Source organism: Lygodium microphyllum, chromosome 30 (genome assembly GCF_053477565.2).
Source record: "Lygodium microphyllum isolate KBCC chromosome 30, Lygodium_microphyllum_v1.1.10, whole genome shotgun sequence".
Taxonomy (NCBI): Eukaryota; Viridiplantae; Streptophyta; class Polypodiopsida; order Schizaeales; family Lygodiaceae; genus Lygodium; species Lygodium microphyllum.
Window position 1 is genome coordinate 64,666,506 of NC_141164.1, and position 7,056 is coordinate 64,673,561.

At 42.0% G+C, this 7,056-nt stretch overlaps 1 pseudogene; it reads left to right on the top strand.

Annotated features, from left to right (window-relative positions):
* Positions 1-666: 666 nt before the first annotated feature.
* On the top strand, positions 667-4,046 carry LOC148009942 (uncharacterized; annotated as a pseudogene).
* Positions 4,047-7,056: the final 3,010 nt, after the last annotated feature.

Here is a 7,056-nt window from a genome sequence, read left to right on the forward strand (position 1 = left end):
TTGGAAGAACGGGGTTTATCTCGTATAGTACTTTAGTTTTATAGTAGCCCAAATTCAGATTAGTTTCACGTAGCAATTGATTGTGTTATTGATATTTGCAGTACAGGTTCGTAGCAGCATATATTAAGGCCTTTAACGATTAAGGCCTTCGACGGTTGAATTAATGGGCATGTACATAATATTTTGCTAGCAGCTCTCAAGGACCTTTTGGTTTGGCCAAGTCGGGCAGTTATACCAGTCTTTCCAGGTGATTACAGGTATAAATGAATTACCCTCCTTCTTAAGTGAGTTGTATAGGCTAATATCTGTCAAATGCTTCTCTCCAGTATGCAAGAATATCTAAGAGGACAACATGGTGAAGGTTCCTATCAGTTGTTTTGTTCAATTGTTGATTTAGCATGTCAGTAACTAATTTTTGTGTTGAGTCATCTCTAAAAAGTATTTTTGACAGTGATCCGGAAGCAAGCTATATGGGCCATCTCTATGTTCAGCTAGTTGAAGCAAGAAATCTGGCGAATTCACTGGAAGATTCGACCCCTATGTGATCTAGCAGTTGTTTGCAAGTCACTGTGAAATTTTATATCACTATCAAGGTCTCCTTTTGTAACACAAGAGCAGGTGGTTGGTTTTTTTTTAGAGCTGGGCTGGCTGTGCAGCAGCCTGAGTATGAAACAGGAGTGGCTTTCAGTGGACAACATTGACAGGCGGAGCAACCTTTCTGTGCAGGAGTTTATCACAAACTATGAAGAACCGAATGAGCTAGTAATCATAACAGATGCATTATGTAAGTGGCCAGCCTTGATGAACTGGAACAAGGAGTATCTAGTGAGAGCAGCTATTTGAATCAGCCCAAGTTTACAGCTGCTTTTTTCCTATTTTTTCTTGCAGTGTAGCCTGCAATTGGTTCTATGAGCTCACCGCACGAGAGGAGAGGGCGTCTGACAGATTGGCAGTCCTGCATGGCTTGCCGAAGTTACAGAGTAAGCTGCCAAATCCAACCAAAGAGGCTGATGGAGGAGTATCTTGGAGTCCCTCACAAGTGTATGATAACTATGATACAAGAGGGGGTTGTTCTGCTATAAATGAAGCTGTAGTTTCACAATGTACAAGCCCAATGCCACTGCCTGATGAGCTTGCAGCAGTAAGCCCAATGAGACCGCCGCAAGGGTACCCAAGCAAAGGTCTTTCACAAAGAGCTTCTCCTAGAAGGTGGTCTGCCTCTCCTTTAAAAAAGGTTCAAGTTCGTCGATTTGGGAGCCGGCGGGCCAGGTCGGTCGTGATTCGCAGTATCAATTACTTTTCTGAACGCCAGAGTAAAGAGAGACACCATGTTATGGACACCAGTAGCAGCAGCGATGGTGAAGAAAAGGCTAAGAGCTGTACTCTAGATGAGCCAAACTAAGACCGATGGAGGAAACTCTAGAGCGTAGAAAAGCGGAGATGGATGCCCAAACAGCCAAGCTCAATGACAAAGCTCATGCCAAGGCTCGTGCTGCCAAGCTGCTTGCCCTTTAGGCCAACTTGAGGGATATGCAAAGACTCCAGGTAAAGATCTGGCTGAATTTGTTTTGGCATGAGATTTTGTCCATAGATTCTAATGTGTTATGAATATTTGACATCTGTTGGCAGGAGGATGGAATGGTTGGGCATGGCAATCTTCAACCATTGTTGACAAAGGATTACTCGAGGTCTGATAGTAGTCCTCCCTCTCCTCCCTTAACACCCCGAGTGGTGAAAGAGCAGGCATTGACACCAAAAGCTCATAGGGCAAAGAAGGCGGTGTATGCATCTCAAAAGAACTCAAGCACTCCTGGGAGCTCCAGACGAATAGTTTCCATCTCCCCTAAAACCACTCCTTGAGGAACTCTGGGGTAAGCCATTGGTCCAGAGGACCCCTAGTTCCTCAAATGCCCCTGAGAACTCTCTTTCCTCCTTGGTTCCTTGCTTTTCAGACCCGAAGAATGAAAACATGAAACCATCTCCAGGGAAGTTGTCGGGCTCTGCGATAGTGCTTTCCAAGGATGCTGGGATTCCTGCTCAGCATCCAGGAGCAAGCAAGGCTTTACAATCAGGACCAAATGGCAGTGTACCCAAAAGAAGTTCAAGGGTAGAGAAGAAGACCCGACCAAGGCAAACCAGGCAGAGTTTTGTGACAGGTGAATTAACAGATCCATCTCCTATGCCTGAAGGGGAGGTCTCCCTCTCCCTCTTGAGCACTGAAACTGACATAAAAGTGGAGGCTCCTATCATGAGCAAGATAAGGCAAAGTTCTGTTGCTCCTATTCAGGAAATGAAGCCCTTTTTGCGCAAAGGGTCTGGCATTGGACCTGGTGCTGGGCCAGGGATTGCAAAACTGAAGGCCGAAGCAGTGAAGAGTTCTGACGAAGATGTCCCAGGAACTCCTACAAGAATTTCTGATGAAGAGGCTCATGCATCTGCAAGGAGCGTCATGGACACCAGCGATGGGGAATGCATTCCTGTGGAAGCCCCAGTTGCAGATGCTTCCTTATCTTCTTACAAGGAGGAGGAGAAAGGGAAAGCACAGAATCTAGAGCTGTCAGATGTTGATGTAACTCATAACTCAGATGGTGGCTTCTTTGCTGTATGCGAAGATGCCAAGGCTACTGAACTTTTGAAGGATGATAAATTGCCACACGTTGAGAGGGGTTGTCACATTGTTTCATTTCCCATGGAATTGGGCACTAATGAACGTCACGATAGTAAGTTTGCATCTGAGCCAGACTCTGTACCTCACACACCTTGGGATGAAGCAGCTGGAAAGGGAGTGCCAAGTGCTACTTTGTCTCAACTTCTCTCTGAGAGTACTGGCCAGGTGGTGCATATTGCATCCTCAGCAAGTGGTTCTGCGTCATTTCGTGCTAATCTAGCAAGTGGAGAGCAATATGCGCCCAGAGTCTCTCCTATGAAAGCTGCCTCTCCGGCTAGCTCAAGTTTGAAGCGTCTAGGCGCTATCATTCCTGACTACTTCAGTCCCTCTGCTGCTACCCTTGTGGAGTCCCCAGTTGGAAGTCTTGCTTCTCGGGATTCTTCTGGAGTTCAGTATTCTTCTGATACGGATCTCACTCACTCACAAAAGAAGTTGGGCTCCTCTCAAAAGTCTATAGTAGTGATCGTTCCACCCAAAGAACCTGCAAGAGGTTTCAAGCGCTTGCTGAAGTTCGGTCGAAAAAGTCGCGAAACACCAGATATCATTGTGAGGGATGGTGTATCTGCATCTGCCCCTTCAGAAGGTGACGACGAACTCGAAGAGGTCAACAAGGAAGCAAATAAGCACTCCTCTAATATAATACTCCAAAAACTGAAGCTTCAAGAGAGGCTTATAAAAGATTATGGTAGTGGTAGTCATGCCAGTAACACAGACACAGGACCAGGTAAGCTCTATTGTTCACTTTACTGTTTGTATTATGTATTTCTTTGGTATAAAAGTTTCACAAGAATAAGTGGAGACTAAGTGAAGGAGGTCAGTGGCAGTTATATTTTAGATTCCATCTTATCTTTTTCATTTTTTTAAAATGCAGACCTATCTGTACAAAGCTCCATTGTTCCATCTAATTTTAAGCTTCAATATGATCATGCTCATGGGAGTACAAAGCTCAAAGGTAGCTTCTTCTGTTGATTTGCATTGATAGCTTTCCACTAGACGAAAGTTGTGTAGCTGAACATATTTCTTTTTATACCTGTTACAGCACCATGATCATTCTTTTCTTTGTCGACTTTTCGTTGCTGTAAACTTGGGCTGATTCATGATGAACATAGACTTGATATTTTTTACACTGTTGAGCAGGAGCAATCTTCTCAATGTATTAGACTTTCTGAAGCGGCCAAATTCTGCTCAACTGGTATCAGGCACAAGAGACCGTGTAAATTTGCATGACAAGTTCAAGAGCTTGTATGTCCAGATGTTTCCTGGTTCTATTGAAGAACTGGAGAGTAAAGCTGCAGCAAAAGCTAAGCAAAGAAATGCTGGCTCATTTGGGGACACAGTGATGGATGCCAAAGTTGGCAGCTTCAAATTTGGTTTCTGAAATGCAGTTTTTTAGTGACCGCTATGTTTAGGCAGGTAATACTCTCTACAATCTTCCTGGTGCATGGTGAGAAAACTAACATATTTGCCTTGAGTTGTATCATGTGATACCTTATTAGGTTCGTTGGCATGCAAAGTCAACTTTGTACCGATTATCCCATTTGCCTGCTGGTGGCATAAAAAAGTTCTCTTTGGTGCTCAAATCATATGCAAGGAAATATATTGAAGTCAAAAATTTATATTTAGCAGCCTCATTGTCTTCATGTCTTTGCCATGTAGTAGCGTATTATTTTTGTAGCTTCATACCCTAAATGCTGAGGGTGGTTGAGATGTGACCAAAATGTCAGTGTTGATACACTCGTCATTTTCTTAATGTTGGCCTCTACTTTGTGTCTCATAAGAACAGGAAGAACTTTTTGCAATCTGAGTAGGGACTCCTGCTTTTTCGAGCTCTTGGCATCAAGGGTTGAACTATGGAGTGATCTCACAAGGACACACTTGCCTCTCTTCTCTATATGGAATGCTGCGCTTTCTTTATTATTATTATTTTACTCCATGGCATGCCCAATGCAAAGGGCTGATGTGTTTCACCGCACTACGTTTTACAAGATGGACAGTTGCTTCTTATTGCTGTATTGGCCCTAATAGCATGGATTTCAACCTGCATAGGTGTTTTTCTTTGTCCTAATGAAGGTTCTCAGTCAAGGTTGGAAAGCCACTCTCTAGTTGCAGTATCAAATACATTTGACAAAGATCTGCAATCAGACGAGCCAGTTTTTTAGATTACTTTTGAACCGAGTGCTTTCAAGTGCCACATACGATGTTAAGGAAACTTTTCACATAAAATGTCTTCTCCATCCAGTGCCTCAAGTGAATGGGCCTGGACGATTCAGCAAAAGCCTCGACACATGTCCCATGGACAAGAATGGTCTTTCTCTGAATACCTAGCTAAGTGTCGTTGGAGGGTCCTTCGCTAGAAAATGTCTCTATGGGTTGCATTTAAAGGCTGTGTTAGCTTGGAACTAAGTGCTAGAAGTGGGCCTGAATGATTATTGCAGCTCTGACAATGTCTATCTTAGTACCCAAATGTGCTAGATTGTCACACCTAGCATAGTTCTGTTTTAAGAATTTATCAAAGCAAGGTCTTAGTGCCCAAGTGTGCCAGATTGTCACCTAGAATACGTCTATTTTAAGACTTTATTAAAGCAAAGTCTAGACTCATGCAAGCCCTATGCAGTCTGGCATTATGAAGTTGTGTAGCAGAAATGTTGAGAGTAGACCTGTTTTTCTGTTACTAAGCTATCAAAAAAATTTTTGGCGTCTTCCATCTTTCTACTAATGGACAGTTTTGTGGATAGAAACATTTGTGTAGCCGAATAGCATAATATTTAATTGTGGAAGGAGTGGTTGCACACATGGTCATAAGCCATAGTTGCCATGGTTTGAAAGCCTATGAGCCATGCGAATATGTGCGAAATAGAGTCATAAAATGATACTCTTACAAGGTTATCACACCAAATCAATATGGTGAAGCATGCAATACTGTCATTCTTTATTTATCTCTTCAAGTAAGCCTATTTGTGACTTCTGAGGGGTGTACCTATGGTTGAAGCTTGGCTCACCCAATGGTTCATGAAAGATTGGGTGGTTCAAGCAGTTAGGGTGTTCTTTTGTAATCCTCTCAAAGTCATGCCAATTTTGTCTTTTATGGATTGGAGAATATACTAGAAATAAAAAGATCGGATGGGTCTAGCAGACCTATTCTCAAGGAAATATTCTCTCCTTAAGTGCAGCTACTATTGTCCATCTATTCTTTGTCCCATTCTATTAGATGGGATGGCTATAATATACCTCTGCATGTGGTTCCAATTTTGACAACTACGCTCTTTTCTTTTTGTTTTCAGTTGTTTCCCACTTCAAAAAGGCATATGGTAGTGGTGGATCCTCATAGACATCTCTCAATTTTGTAGGTCTTACAAAGGCTGGTGCAATTGAGGCTATTAATACTTTTTTAACCCTTTATTCTTCCCAACTCCACCATCTAGTTGTATTTTGATACTCGTCGTTGATTCTTCAAGCAAGAGTTCAATTGCATATCTAACACGTGTATTTTTTTGCATATTCATTGGGCATTTTGCTTTCTCAATCTAGAAACTCATTGAACACTTCTCTTCATAGTTAGGGACTTCTCTTCATCGGGTCTGGCAATCCACTCTTGCGTAGTACCAAAGATCTTGTAATGTAAATTATACAGGGAGGGGGGGGAGAAATGCATAAGCTTAAAATTTTAAAATTACAGGAGGGTTATTATAATATACCACAAAGATAACAGGAGGTATATATTAAATAGGGCAAAAAAGGTTACAGAGGGGTTTTAAAATATGCCTTTGCACGCACGTGATATCCATGATTTTGTAAGGTGGACCCCCCGGGCTATCTTCCCTGATTGTAGGGTCAATAAATTTGTAAAATGTAAAAGAACTAGGGTTTCTCCTTGAGGTTCTCAAAAAGAGACCCTAGATCCAACAAATGTCAGCTTAACGAAACTAAAACGGATTATTTCATCGTATATTACGATGCAAGACTTGCGCAGCAAGTACAAAGTCATATAGTCTTATGATTGATTCACAAGAAGAAAGGTTAAATACCCTCAAGAAGGATGGCGGATCCTTACGCAAGTTATCTTGCAAAAGGATGTATTCTTTGATATCCTTCTAAATAAGAAAAGTTAAAAACCGGAATCTAAAGTATCCAATGAACTTTAGGTTTGACCAAGTTGGGTTAATAAGGTACATCCTAACCCAGAATGTAAGGGATCTTGCCAAGTTGCAAGACACCTTGGAACGAGTGCTGATGCATTCGAAAGGAAAGAATCATTCCTTAGCAGTTTGCCAAACAACAAGGTCGATTAATGGAAATGTTTGTGCTTGCTAGAGATTTTAGAGCACAGTTTGATTTATGAATTACAAATTAAATGAATATCTATACTTCAGGTTGAAGGCCTAAAGGGA